General features: G+C 44.8%; 1 long non-coding RNA gene across 1 annotated transcript; it reads right to left on the reverse strand.

The window, feature by feature from the left end:
- Positions 1 to 994: 994 nt before the first annotated feature.
- LOC123741891 (uncharacterized) lies at positions 995 to 3,346 on the reverse strand. The gene is made up of 2 exons (XR_006769414.1): positions 2,500 to 3,346; positions 995 to 1,244 (listed from the first exon to the last, which is right to left on the reverse strand). It is a non-coding gene; the product is annotated as an uncharacterized lncRNA (long non-coding RNA).
- Between the last annotated feature and the right edge of the window lie 11,658 nt (positions 3,347 to 15,004).

Here is a 15,004-nt window from a genome sequence, read left to right on the forward strand (position 1 = left end):
TGTGAACAAAGTGTGCAAACAAGTGTTTTATTGTACGGTAGACTGGTAATACCACCCAATCCCTGCTTCATGGCTGTGACTAGGCGGCATGTTAAAATGCCATCCTTTTCAGTCTTAACCCCGAGATGAAAAAGTGAAAAATCCGGCGAAGAGATGAAACATCCCCCGATGCTTTGAATTGGAGCATCATGCTGAGGGTTTAGCAAAGACCCACAGCGTGATGCATGTCCCCTCACCAGGTGTTCTAAGTAGAGGTGAGCCTCTGATTAAATTTTTACTCTACCACCTACATGCCTCTACTGCTATACTGGATGTATTTGCTTGCACACAATAGTTTCTATTCTGTTCATTCCCATTGCAGCACAAAGGCAGAGTATAATGGTACACTACATGACCAAAAGTATGTGGACACCTGCTCGTCAAACATCTCATTCTAAAATAATGGGCATTGATATGGAGTTAGTTCCCCCTTTGCTGCTATAACAGCCTCCACTCTTCTGGGAAGGCTTTCTTCTAGATGTTGGAACATTGCTGCAGAGAATTGTTTCCATTCAGCCACAAGAGCATTAGTGAGGTCGGGCACTGATATGGAGCAATTAGGCGTGGCTCGCAGTCGGCGTTCCAATTCATCCCAAAGGTGTTCGATGGGGTTGAGGTCAGGGATCTGTGCAGGCCAGTCAAGTTCTTCCACACCGGTCTCGACAAACTATTTCTGTATGGACCTCGCTTTGTGCACAGGGGCATTGTCATGCTGAAACAGGAAAGGGCCTACGCCAAACTGTTGCCACAAAGTTGGAAGCACAGAATTGTCTAGAATGTCATTGTATGCTGTAGCGTTAAGATTTCCCTTCACTGGATCTTAGTGGCCTCTTACCCCAATCCTTTGCAGGTTTGGTGTACAGAGAGAACCGTGTGGTAGCGGTATCAATCACTTAAGTAGGAATGTGAGTGAAATTAGTGAGTTGATAGAATAAAGATATGCATTGGGTCTTTATTTATTATTTTTATTTTATTTTTCTCACTTTTATTTATGATCTAATAAGCACGTGCACTGTAGCCTATAGCGCAGTAGTCCATACAGGCCGAAGGGTCAAGTGCAAAAAGGTCAGGGCAATTCCAGCCAGGAGGTTCACAGTGGGGTTCCACTCTAGAGGAGATAGGTCAGGCCAAGGTCAAAGTCCACTCAACAGGGCCTTGGCAGCTTCAGCTCAGCTCTGTCAGGAACGGATGGCTCCCCACTGATGCTATGTCGGGGAAGATAAATGGAGAAGGGTACATCAGAGACAGTAGCATTAAACAGCAAAAGTGTTAAACCATTTAAGTACCAGAAGAAAAGTGAAGAATACTTCAACCATGGAAGTTCCAGTGTTAATTGCTAAACGTGTGCCCAAAACTATATGATTTAAATTCAAGAAATTGTTCAATTTAAGGAATTGTTTATGTCAGTGAATGTATTCATATAGATAATAGTAAATGTACAATCTTTGGTATTCATTGAGATGAGTGATATTTCCTCATGCAGACAAATTATGAACAATGTACAGATGGCTCTGAGACATCATTCTGTGCACTGACTTAACAAACCTTTTGGAGGCAGTATCAACAGGGATACTTTAACAAGTTACTTAAAGTATGCCTAGGTATTACCACAGGGAAGCGTCATTTGGCTCGTATTGTGGATGGGAAAAGGGATGAATGCCTATTGGTTTTAGTGCTGTATCATGACGTTCTCCCGACACGTAATGCTGGGGTATGTGAGATACGGTTTGAAAGTGTATGTGCAAAACCCACTACAATGTTGCAAGTGTAAGAAGTAAACCGTGGAAATAGTTGAAGGACCGAATGGAGATGAGGAAGACATGGCAGTGTATGTCCCTGCAGCATGCTGAGAATGTTGTTCAGCAGTTAAGGAATCCTGAAACACTGATCTTGAAGAAAGTGGACTTTTTGCATTTATTGCGCAGATGATAAATTATACTGGCCAAACTAACAAGAAATCTAAGAAACTTGATATCATTGTGAATGCAGCTAAAAGGTTTTTGGATCTCAAGGACTTCACACCCGAAAAACATTGCAGGGAATACTCTGAGAATAAGTTCCCCCTTCCTCTCAGGCCCCAGAGCCTTTGTAGGGATCTGAGTAGACATGAATAAGACTAAGGTTTTTTGTTGGCTCTTTGATTTCAGTTTTTTGGGGAATATTATGAGTACGTTTTCACCCTTGCGTTAAAGTTTCTCAGTTTGGGGGGGCGGTGGTGAGCAGCAACATGTGAAGACACGTTTTCTCGGTGCTCCTATCCAGGGCGAACAATTTACTATTAATACTTGATCAGCACCTCCCCCACCGTGTTCATTTTGTAACATTTCATTTGGAATCGAACCCAATTTACTAATCTGACTTTTTTTGTCTGAAAATGTTGGCCTTTTAATCGTAAAATGTCGAGACAACAACGGCCGTGGGCCACAAAGGAGCAGGCTTCCGCAGAAGCCTCGGGCTCACCTGTCACGGACTCTGATCCCCCCGACCGAGCCATGGTAATGGTGGCTATCATTAACACTGTGCTGGCTAAGGTGGAGTCATTATCCACTGACCTATCCGCACAAATAGCTATTCTCGCCACCAAGGTCAACATAAACATTGACTCCGTTAACGAAGACTTGGCGAGACATGACACCCATCTGAATAGCCTGGAAGATGGCGCAAATATTTACTCCGACAAAGTGGTGACACTGGAAGAGCAAGTCACCCGGCTATCATCAGATGTCGTCAAACTCACTTCCAAGGTTGAGGACCTCGAGAACAGACAGCGCCGGGGAACGGTTGCATTTTCTGAATGAGAGAGGGACTCAAGACCGTAGGCGGAATGCGGCCTACCCTGTCCATAGCTAAACAGGTACAGGAAATTCTAGGCCTCGTTTACGCCCCCACTCGTGACCGTGCGCACAGAAGCATACAGTCCGAATCAAAGAATGGGGAGCCACCCAGACCCATAGTAGATACATTTCACTACCTTCAGGGGAAGGAGGATATCTTCAGTAATTAAGCACGAGTGTCTCCCATCACCCACGGGTGGCCGGAATATTCACATTTACCTGGACTACACCACGGCAGTCATGAAGAAGAGGTCAGCTTTAAACTAGGTGATGGGGCTCCAACAACGCTCTGGACACCAAGTTCGGCATACTTTACCCAGCTGTACTGAAGAACACTAATCCCTCCAGCGAGCAGAATACATTCTTAGACCCAACCAAGTCCAAAGAATACATTATCGCACACCCACATCCACTGGAGGACAGGCGACAAAATACTAACTAGCCATTGTGGGCTTATACTGTGACCCTGCACTATCCGTGTTAATGCGACCAGGGATCAACTAGTGAAGTCATATCTTGATTAGTAACGTGCCTCCACGAGGCTGCCAAAAGAATTACAAATATTCATCCAGTAACTTAACGTCATGAACAATGAAGGTATGTATAGGGTGACATGTTCTCACAAGGACAATATAGTTTGAATAGTAGTTTATTTACAGTACATGGTGTTTTGTTTTGTACACTTTGTACAAAATAATAAAACGCAGAACTACAGGATGTTTCTTAACATAACTCTTTATTAACTAGCTACAACTACCTGTTAGCCTATCTCCAACCACGATCAACTGCCCCTGACCTAACCGTCTGGGTGGTCTTAACCAATCACCGCACAGTATGGTACGGCGGTAAAATGCATCCAATTATAATTCAGTATGTATTCACATATGAATATTACATCCCCCTTCTTTTAAACAAAATACAAATGTTTTACATATTCTAAGCTTTTCTTTTGGATACATGCTCTGTAGTTTGAACTCAAGGTAAGTAACCATTTATATTGCATACTACACCAACTGAATCAACATAGACTCTGAAACAATGATCCAACATACTGTTACTTTTCAAACAAGGGATTCTCAGCAACTCAGCTTCACTGTAGAAATTACATCTTAACATTTCAAACAAATACAATACCAAAGCATGTCAAGTCAACTTTCAATAACAAGTTTACAGTCTGGAACTCTTTTAGGGCAGCGATCCGCCTACACCCTTTGACATTTCATAGGTCAAGGAGAGCTCTGGGCTTGACCTCTCTTCCTGACCTTGTGCGATATGATGTTGAGCATGCTTCTGTGTCAGTCAACAGCTCTTGTGGTGTTGCAGGTAAGTATGGTGTATGTTGTGCTGTGTGTGTGTTTAGTCCATCACATTCTCTTTCAGGGGAACAGTTCATCTCATCAGTGTGTTGTTCTTTTGTGTTCAGTAAGTGACGACGATTGCGGCGGTACACTGCTCCTTCTGCTGTGCGGACGTGATATGAACGTTCAGTGTCAGCTGGCTGGATGACGACTGCTGGTTTCCAGAGGCCATGCTCCTGGATTCTAACTGACTCTCCGCCGATCAGTGGTGGCAGTGGTCTAGCTGACCTGTCGTAGTATCGCTTTTGTTGTTGTTGTCTCTGTGCACGTTTTTCATGCATTTCCTTGTAGCTGACGACCTCAGGTTGCAGCTGCTGGTTGGTGCTGGGAAGGGTTGAGCGAAGTCTGCGGCTCATCAACAGCTGGGCTGGTGATTTGAAATTGTCAACTGGAGTGTTGCGGTATTCAAGGAGACTGAGGTAGGGGTCTCTCTTGTCTGCTTTTGCTTTGTCCATGAGTGATTTAGCAATCTGCACAGATTTTTCAGCAAGGCCATTACATTGAGGGTAATGTGGGCTTGTGGTGACATGTGTGAACTCCCATGCTTTTGTGAAGGATTCAAACTCATTTGATTTGTAACAGGGCCCATTGTCAGATATTAAAGTCTCTACAATGCCATGCCTGGCAAAGGCTGCTTTCAGCTTGTGTATCACAGCTGCAGATGTGGTGCTGTGAAGCTTGTCGAGTTCGAAGTATCTGCTGTAGTAGTCCACTGTTACGATGTAGTCCTCGTTGTTCCAGGTGAACAGATCGGTTGCCACAACCTGCCAGGGTCGGTCTGGGATACAGTGAGGTAACATTGGCTCTTTGGTGTTTGAGGGGCGTCTTTCAAGACAGATGGTGCATCTACCAACAATGTCCTCTATTTGTTTGCACATTCCAGGCCAAAACAAAATGTCCCGTGCTCTCTGTTTGCACTTTTCCATGCCCATGTGTCCAGCATGGATCTTTGTCAAAATCTCTTCTCTGAGACTGGTAGGAATAATGATTTTCTCTCCTTTGAAAATGATTCCGTTGATCTGTGATAGTTCATCACGATGGTTCCAGAATTCTGAGACGCTCTGAGGGCATTTTCTCCTCTCCTCAGGCCATCCATCCTGTATGACTTTCCTCAGCTGTGTGAGTTGTGAGTCCTTGTCTGTTTCAGCTTGGATCTCCTTCAGTTTCGTGTCACTAACTGGTAAGTTGCTGTACACAGTGTGCACTTGCATGTCCATGCCCTCACTGAGGCTGCTGTCCTTGTAGGTAAGAAACTTCCTGGAGAGTGTGTCTGCGACAGGGATGTCTTTGCCTGGACGGTGAGTGATTGTGAAGTCGTATTTTTGTAGTTGAAGGATCATTCTCTGTAGCCTTGGCGGGGCTGCAGCTAGTGGTTTCCTCATGATTGACTCAAGGGGCTTGTGGTCGGATTCCACAATGACTTGTCGTCCATATACGTACTGATGGAAACGTTTACATCCGAACAGAATGGCATAGAGCTCCTTTTCGATTTGGGCGTAGTTGATTTCACAGTCTGTGAGAGATTTGGAAGCGTAGCCGATGGGCTTTCCTTCTTGCAGTAGCACTGCACCTAGTCCATACTTCGACGCGTCCACTTGGAGTCTGAGCTCTTTGTTTGGGTCGTAGTAGGCAAGGATTGGTCCTGGTTCTCTCGTGATCAAGTCTTTCACATTCTGGAAAGCAATGTCGTGTTGCTTGTCCCAAAGAAACTCACTGGACTGCTTTAGCAGTTGACGCAGGGGTGCATTAGCATTGGAGAGGCTGGGTGCGAACTTGGCTAAGTAGTTGACCATGCCAAGCACTGTTTCCAGCTCTGCACGGTTCTTTGGTGGCTCCATTTCTTTTATGGCTGAGATCTTCTGTGGATCTGGCTTGATTCCATTCGCTGTGAGAAGATGTCCGAAGTAGCTGACCTCTGTAGCGCTGACTGTGCTCTTCTCGGGGTTGAGCCGGACTCCTATCTCGCGGGACCTTTGCAGCATCGCGCGGAGGTTTCGGTCGTGCTCCTCTTTGGTTCGACCATAAACAAGGATGTCGTCCACAATTGCCACAACTCCGTCGAGGCCTTCATATACTTCGTCAATCTTTCGCTGAAACTCGTCTTGGGCTGAGATAATCCCAAAAGGCAGGCGACGGAACCTGTAGCGCCCAAACGGTGTGTTGAATGTTGTGAGCTTAGATGACTCTTCTGTGAGCTTGATAGCCCAGTAGCCTGATCTAGCGTCCATGACACTGAAGTAGCGTGCTCCCGCTAGCTTGTGCGTGATACCATCTAGCGTCGGTAAAGGGTAATGGGGCCGTTTGATAGCCTTGTTCAAGTCTCTTGGGTCGAGGCATACTCGGAGCTTGCCTGTGCGTGGTTTCTCCACCACCACTAACGCGTTTACCCAGTCAGTCAGTTCTGTAACCTTGGTGACTATGTCAGATTGCTCCATGCTCTCCAACTCTTTCTTCAGACGGGCACGGAGAGCAAGGGGAATCTTTCTCGGTGGGTAGACCACAGGGGTTGCGTCTGGGTCAAGGTGAATGGTACATTCTCCTGGGAATAATCCTATTCCTGTAAAGACATCAGCAAACTCCTCCAGTACATTTTCTGTCTCTACTGGTGCTGTTACTGATAAAACTAGCTTGATGAGGTCCATGTCTAAACATGCTTTAAGACCTAGCACTGCAGGTGCTCTAGTGTCAACAACGTAAAGTCCAACATCATGTCACTTTCTTTGTATTTGCATTTGAAAGTGCATGTGCCTTTTACTGGGAGCTGTTCACCACCATAACCAGTCAGTCTGCGCATGGTGGGCTGTAGCTCGCACTCAGATGTCAAGCTGCGGTATTTATTCAGAGGAATAATGTTTACTTGTGCACCAGTGTCTAGTTTGAACTTTAGCTTTGTGCCTTGTGTTCCTATCTCAATGTCAGCAAAGGCTTGCTCTGTCTCTGATATGTGACTTTTCTGTGTCACTGAATCAATAAACAGTTCATCATCATTTGACTCTTTGATTGACATTTCATCTTCACTCACTGTGTGTACTGTTTTTCCACGGTAAGCTCTGCACACTTTTGCAAAGTGATTCCATTTACCACATTTAGTACACTGTTTGCCTTTAGCTGGGCAATTTCCTTGTTCGCCATGCACTTTGTATCCACAATATCCACATGTTTTGGGGCGTTGTGAGTCTGTGTCGCTCTGTTTTGGAGTTATGTCTCTCTCCGTTCTGAAACGCTCTCTCTGGGCACCGGAGGTGTGCTTTGATGTCTGCCTGACTGCGTGCACTGCTTGTTCACGTGATGCGCTCGTGCTGCGGCGCGAAATGGTTTTCATCTGAGCCTGTGCTAGCTCGTGAGATCTGGCTATGTCGATAGCTTTGTCCAGCGTTAGCTCAGACCCAACATTCAAAAGTTTCTCTCTCACTCGCGGTGAGTGTATTCCAAATACAATACGGTCCCTGACCATCTCATCCTTGTTTGCATAATCACAGTCTTTCACAAGCAGACGCAGCTCAGTCACAAACTGTTCAAAAGACTCGCTAGCTCCCTGTACTTTCTCATGGAATTTGTACCTAGCGAAAATTGTATTAGTCTTCGGCACAACATATGCTTCAAAACGATCGTAGTATGTTTTCAGTACCTTTGATTCAGCCTCGGTAAGTGTCCATGTGTTGTAAATATCTCTCCCTTTTTCACCGATCCAGAGGAGCAGGTAGCTACATTTTCCCTCTTCTCCTCTTTCCTTCAGGGGACCCGTGAACATTAGCTCCACATGCTGTTTGTACTTACGCCATGCATCGGGTAAGTTTGTAGACTCCCAGTCCATTCGAGGTGAAGGAACTCCAGAAAAATCCATCTTTTAAGACCATTTACTCTGACACCATGTTTTGTTTTGTACACTTTGTACAAAATAATAAAACGCAGAACTACAGGATGTTTCTTAACATAACTCTTTATTAACTAGCTACAACTACCTGTTAGCCTATCTCCAACCACGATCAACTGCCCCTGACCTAACCGTCTGGGTGGTCTTAACCAATCACCGCACAGTATGGTACGGCGGTAAAATGCATCCAATTATAATTCAGTATGTATTCACATATGAATATTACACATGGCACAATTAGCTTTTACCAACTAGCTGCGACTGTATTGCCACTGTGCTATATGGCGCGGTAATTAGATGGCGTGGTAATTAGCCTAGTCGCTACCTAAGGCTAGCCAATGAGCTCTCTTTCCATGCCTTAATAAGATACCCTACTAACATAATCTGAGCATGTTTAATACATACAAGCGTATACTCCCAAAGGACCATGTGTATTATTCTTTACTATTTGACTGGTTGGTTCGCCTTGGTGCTTGGTGGCAGATGGCACGGGTTTGCAGATTGTATAGCCGAGTGAACACTGCAGCTCTGCAGGACGGGTATTAATTACCAAGCATTTGCCAGTCAATTTTCTGTGTTCTGGCTTGTTAGGATGTTCAACAGAGGGTTACATTTATACAAATGTTGAATTTTACTGGGTTTGTTTTCCTATTTAATTGAATGTTTTTGGAGTATACAGCGGCTTGTGTAAGTATTCATCCCCCTTGGCATTTTTCCTATTTTGTTGCCTTACAACCTGGAATTAAAATAGATTTTTTGAAGGTTTTTATAATTTGATTTACACAACATACCTACCACTTTGAAGATACAAAATATATTTTATTGTGAAACAAACAAGAAAAAAGACAAAAAAACATTAAGTCATACCACAGATTCTCAATTGGATTGGGGTCAGGGCTTTGACGAGGCCATTCCAAGACATTTAAATGTTTCCCCTTAAACCACTCGAGTGTTGCTTTAGCATTATGCTTAGGGTCATTGTTCTGCTGGAAGGTGAACCTCCGTCCCAGTCTCAAATCTCTGGAAGACTGAAACAGGTTTTCCTCAAGAATTTCCCTGTATTTAGCACCATCCATCATTCCTTCAATTCTGACCAGTTTCCCAGTCCCTGCAGATGAAAAACATCCCCACAGCATGATTCTGCCACCACCATACTTCACTGTGGGGATGGTGTTGGGATGAGAGGTGTTGGGTTTTGTGCCAGACATAGCATTTTCCTTGATGGCCAAAAAGCTCAATTTTAGTCTCACCTGACCAGAGTACCTTCTTCCATATGTTTGGGGAGTCTTCCACACGCCTTTTGGTGAACACCAAACGAGTTTGCTTATTTATTTCTTTAAGCAATGGCTTTTTTTCCAGCCACTCTTTTGTAAAGCCCAGCTCTGTGGCGTGTATGGCTTAAGGTGGTCCTATGGGCAGATACTCCAGTCTCCGCTGTGGAGCTTTGCAGCTCCTTCAGGGTTATCTTTGGTCTCTTTGTTGCCTCTGATTAATGCCCTCCTTGCGTGGTCCGTGAGTTTTGGTGGGCGGCCCTCTCTTAGCAGGTTTGTTGTGGTGCCATATTCTTTCCATTTTTTAATAATGGATTCAATGGTGCTCCGTGGGATGTTCAAAGTTTCTGATATTTTTTTATAACCCAACCCTGATCTGTACTTCCCCACACCTTTGTCCCTGACCTGTTTGGAGAGCTACTTGGTCTTCATGGTGCCGCTTGCTTGGTAGTGTCGCTTGCTGAGCGGTGTTGCAGACTCTGCGACCTTTCAGAACAGGTGTATATACTGAGATCATGTGACAGATCATGTGACACTTAGGTTGCACACAGGTGGACTTTTTTTTTTACTTCTGAAGGTAATTGGTTGCACCAGATCTTATTTAGGGGCTTCATAGCAAAGGGGGTAAATACATATGCATGCACCACTTTTCCGTTATTTTTTTTGTAGAATTCTTTGAAACAAGTTATTTTTTTCATTTCACTTCACCAATTTGGACTATTTTGTGTATGTCCATTACATGAAATCCAAATAAAAATATATAATGTAATAAAATAGGAAAAACGCCAAGGGAGATTAATACTTTTGCAAGGCACTGTATTTGTGTATCTATGTGTATGTATGTATGTATGTATGTATGTATGTATGTATGTATGTATGTATGTATGTATGTATGTATGTATGTATGTATGTATGTATGTATGTACACTGCTAAAAAAATAAAGGGAACACTAAAATAACACATCCTAGATCTGAATGAATGAAATAATCTTATTAAATACATTTTTCTTTACATAGTTGAATGTGCTGACAACAAAATCACACAAAAATAATCAATGGAAATCCAATTTATCAACCCATGGAGGTCTGGATTTGGAGTCACACTCAAAATTAAAGTGGAAAGCCACACTACAGGCTGATCCAACTTTGATGTAATGTCCTTAAATACAAGTCAAAATGAGGCTCAGTAGTGTGTGTGGCCTCCACGTGCCTGTATGACCTCCCTACAACGCCTGGGCATGCTCCTGATGAGGTGGCGGATGGTCTCCTGAGGGATCTCCTCCCAGACCTGGACTAAAGCATCCGCCAACTCCTGGACAGTCTGTGGTGCAATGTGGCATTGGTGGATGGAGCGAGACATGATGTCCCAGATGTGCTCAATTGGATTCAGGTCTGGGGAACGGGCGGGCCAGTCCATAGCATCAATGCCTTCCTCTTGCAGGAACTGCTGACACACTCCAGCCACATGAGGTCTAGCATTGTCTTGCATTAGGAGGAACCCAGGGCCAACCGCACCAGCATATGGTCTCACAAGGGGTCTGAGGATCTCATCTCGGTACCTAATGGCAGTCAGGCTACCTCTGGCGAGCACATGGAGGGCTGTGCGGCCCCCCAAAGAAATGCCACCCCACACCATGACTGACCCACCGCCAAACCGGTCATGCTGGAGGATGTTGCAGGCAGCAGAACGTTCTCCACGGCGTCTCCAGACTGTCACGTCTGTCACATGTGCTCAGTGTGAACCTGCTTTCATATGTGAAGAGCACAGGGTGCCAGTGGCGAATTTGCCAATCTTGGTGTTCTCTGGCAAATGCCAAACGTCCTGCACGGTGTTGGGCTGTAAGCACAACCCCCACCTGTGGACATTGGGCCCTCATACCACCCTCATGGAGTCTGTTTCTGACCGTTTGAGCAGACACATGCACATTTGTGGCCTGCAGGAGGTAATTTTGCAGGGCTCTGGCAGTGCTCCTCCTGCTCCTCCTTGCACAAAGGCGGAGGTAGCGGTCCTGCTGCTGGGTTGTTGCCCTCCTACGGCCTCCTCCACGTCTCCTGATGTACTGGCCTGTCTCCTGGTAGCGCCTCCATGCTCTGGACACTATGCTGACAGACACAGCAAACCTCCTTGCCACAGCTCGCATTGATGTACCATCCTGGATGAGCTGCACTACCTGAGCCACTTGTGTGGGTTGTAGACTCCGTCTCATGCTACCACTAGAGTGAAAGCACCGCCAGCATTCAAAAGTGACCAAAACATCAGCCAGGAAGCATAGGAACTGAGAAGTGGTCTGTGGTTACCACCTGCAGAACCACTCCTTTATTGGGGGTGTCTTGCTAATTGCCTATAATTTCCACCTGTTGTCTATTCCATTTGCACAACAGCATGTGACATTTATTGTCAATCAGTGTTGCTTCCTAAGTGGACAGTTTGATTTCACAAAAGTGTGATTGACTTGGAGTTACATTGTGTTGTTTAAGTGTTCCCTTTATTTTTTTGAGCAGTATATGTCTATATGTACTGTAACTGTTGATGAGCTGCACCTTCAGGCAGTACATACCGTCTAAACCCGCAAAATATGCAATCAAGATCTGGGCTGCTTGTGATGCTGCTTCATCATATGCGTGGCACTTGCAAGTGTATACGGGGAAGCTAGATAGAGGAGCCCCTGAGAAGAACCAAGGGATGCGGGTTGTCCTGGATGTGACACAGGGACTCCATGGCAACAACATCACAAGCGATAACGTTTTTACTTCGCACAAGCTGGGAAATAGGAGCTCCTCAAGTGGAAGCTGACGCTGGTCGGAACAGTTCGAAAAAACAAGCCAGTGCTCCCACCTCAGCTATTGAATACACGGAACAGGCCTATAAATTAGCTTCTGTTTGTGTTCACGGCTGACACGTCCCTAGTATCCTACGTGCCAAAGAAAGGCAAAAATGTGGTACTCATGAGTACGCTGCATAGGGATGGGAGAATCTGTGACCAGGAACATAAAAAAACAGAAATCATAATGGATTACAATGCCACAAAAGGAGGGGTGGACAATTTAGACAAGCTGGTTACTGGCTACAGCTGCAAAAGAAGAACCCTACGCTGGCCACTTGTTATATTCTTCAACATCTTGGACATCTCGGCGTACAACGTGTTTGTCATCTGGATGGTGTTGGACCCAGATTGGAACAGAGGGAAGCTCCAGATGAGATGGCTCTTTCTCGAGGAGTTGGGCAAGGCATTGGTAAGACCTCAAATCCAGAGGAGGCAACCAATCCCAATGACCCCAGCTTCTGCTGGTCTTGCGGATGGGGCACCAGCATCCTCCTTTTGAATCCTCCCCACGCACAGCAACTTGCCCAAACCTCCCCCACTTCTCCTTCACCCAAATCCAGATAGCTGATGTTCTGAAAGAGCTGCAAAATCTGGACCCCTACAAATCAGCTGGGCTAGACAATCTGGACCCTCTCTGTCTAAAATGATCTGCCAAAATTATCGCAATGCCTACTACTAGCTTGTTCAACCTCTCGTATCGTCTGAGATTCCCATAGATTGGAAAGCTGCTGCGGTCATCCACCTCTGCAAAGGGGGAGACACTCTAGACACAAACTGCTACAGACCTATATCTATTCTACCCTGCCTTTCTAAGGTCTTCGAAAGCCAAGTTAACAAACAGATTACCGACCATTTCGAATCCCACCGTACCTTCTCCGCTATGCAATCTGGTTTCAGAGCTGGTCTTGGTTGCACCTCAGCCACGCTCAAGGTCCTAAACGATATCATATCCGCCATCGATAAGAGACATATTCATCGACCTGGCTAAGGCTTTCGACTCTGTCAATCACAACATTCTTATTGGCAGACTCAACAGCCTTGGTTTCTCAAATGATTGCCTCGCCTGGTTCACCAACTACTTCTCTGATAGAGTTCAGTATGTCAAATCGGAGGGCCTGTTGTCCGGACCTGTGGCAGTCTCTATGGGGGTGCCACAGGGTTCAATTCTCGGGCCGACTCTATTCTCTGTATACATCAATGATGTCGCTCTTGCTGCTGGTGATTCTTTGATCCACCTCTACGCAGACGACACCATTCTGTATACCTCTGGCCCTTCTTTGGACACTGTGTTAACTAACCTCCAGATGAGCTTCAATGCCATACAACTCTCCTTCCGTGGCCTCCAACTGCTCTTAAATGCAAGTAAAACTAAATGCATGCTCTTCAACCGATTGCTGCCTGCACCTGCCCGCCCGTCCAGCATCACTACTCTGGACGGTTCTGACTTAGAATATGTGGACAACTACAAATACCTAGGTCTCTGGTTAGACTGTAAACTCTCCTTCCAGACTCACATTAAACATCTCCAATCCTAAATTAAATCTAGAATCGGCTTCCTATTTCGCAACAAAGCATCCTTCACTCATGCTGCCAAACATACCGTCGTAAAACTGACAATTCTACCGATCATTGACTTCGGCGATGTCATTTACAAAATAGCCTCCAACACTCTACTCAACAAATTGGATGCAGTCTATCACAGTACCATCCGTTTTGTCACCAAAGCTCCATATACTACCCACCACTGCGACCTGTATGCTCTCGTTGGCTGGCCCTCGCTTCATGCTCGTCGCCAAACCCACTGGCTCCAGATCATCTAGAAGTCTCTGCTAGGTAAAGCCTCGCCTTATCTCAGCTCACTGGTCACCATAGCATCACCAACTCGTAGCACTCGCTATATCTCACTGGTCATCCCCAAAGCCAATTCTTCCTTTGGCCGCCTCTCCTTCCAGTTCTCTGCTGCTAATTACTGGAACGAACTGCAAAAATCACTAAAGCTCTTACCTCTCTCACTAGCTTTAAGCACCAGCTGTCAGAGCAGCTCACAGATCACTGCACCTGTACATAGTTCATCTGTAAATAGCCAATCCAATCTACCTCATCCCCATACTGTATTTATTTATTTATCTTGCTCCTTTCCACCCCAGTATCTCTACTTGCACATTCATCCTCTGCACATCCAACCATTCCAGTGTTTAATTGCTATATTGTAATTACTTCGCCACCATGGCCTATTTATTGTCTTACCTCTCTTATCCTACCTCATTTGCACATGCTGTATATAGATTTTTCTACTGTATTATTGATTGTATGTTTGTTTATTCCATGTGTAACTCTGTGTTGTTGTGTGTCGAACTGCTTTGCTTTATCTTGGTCAGGTCGCAGCTGCAAATGAGAACTTGTTCTCAACTAGCCTACCTGGTTAAATAAAGGCGAAATATATATTTTTAATTATAATTGATTTTTGTTTACATAAATTACATTTTATCAAAGCAAACGAATAGCGCTTTTATTGATAAATGTGATCTAGCAGAGGTAAATGGCAAATATTAACCATGTAAGCTGTCTATATTGCTTGTAATTGATATAAGTCAACATCTAAGTATTAAGTATTAAATATTTTTACGTAAATTGTTATGGCTGTATTGTTTTAAAAACCCAATAATGTTGTGGGTCCATCAGACCCGCGAACATTGGGTGAATAACAAAACATGAACACCACACAAGGGTTAAATGGTGGTCTATAGGTGTAGGGTAAATTGGTGGTGCAATTTATTCCTTTCCCCTTTATTTTTGTTATCAC

The sequence above is a fragment of the Salmo salar genome, chromosome ssa03 (assembly GCF_905237065.1).
Source record: "Salmo salar chromosome ssa03, Ssal_v3.1, whole genome shotgun sequence".
In the NCBI taxonomy this organism is placed as follows: domain Eukaryota; kingdom Metazoa; phylum Chordata; class Actinopteri; order Salmoniformes; family Salmonidae; genus Salmo; species Salmo salar.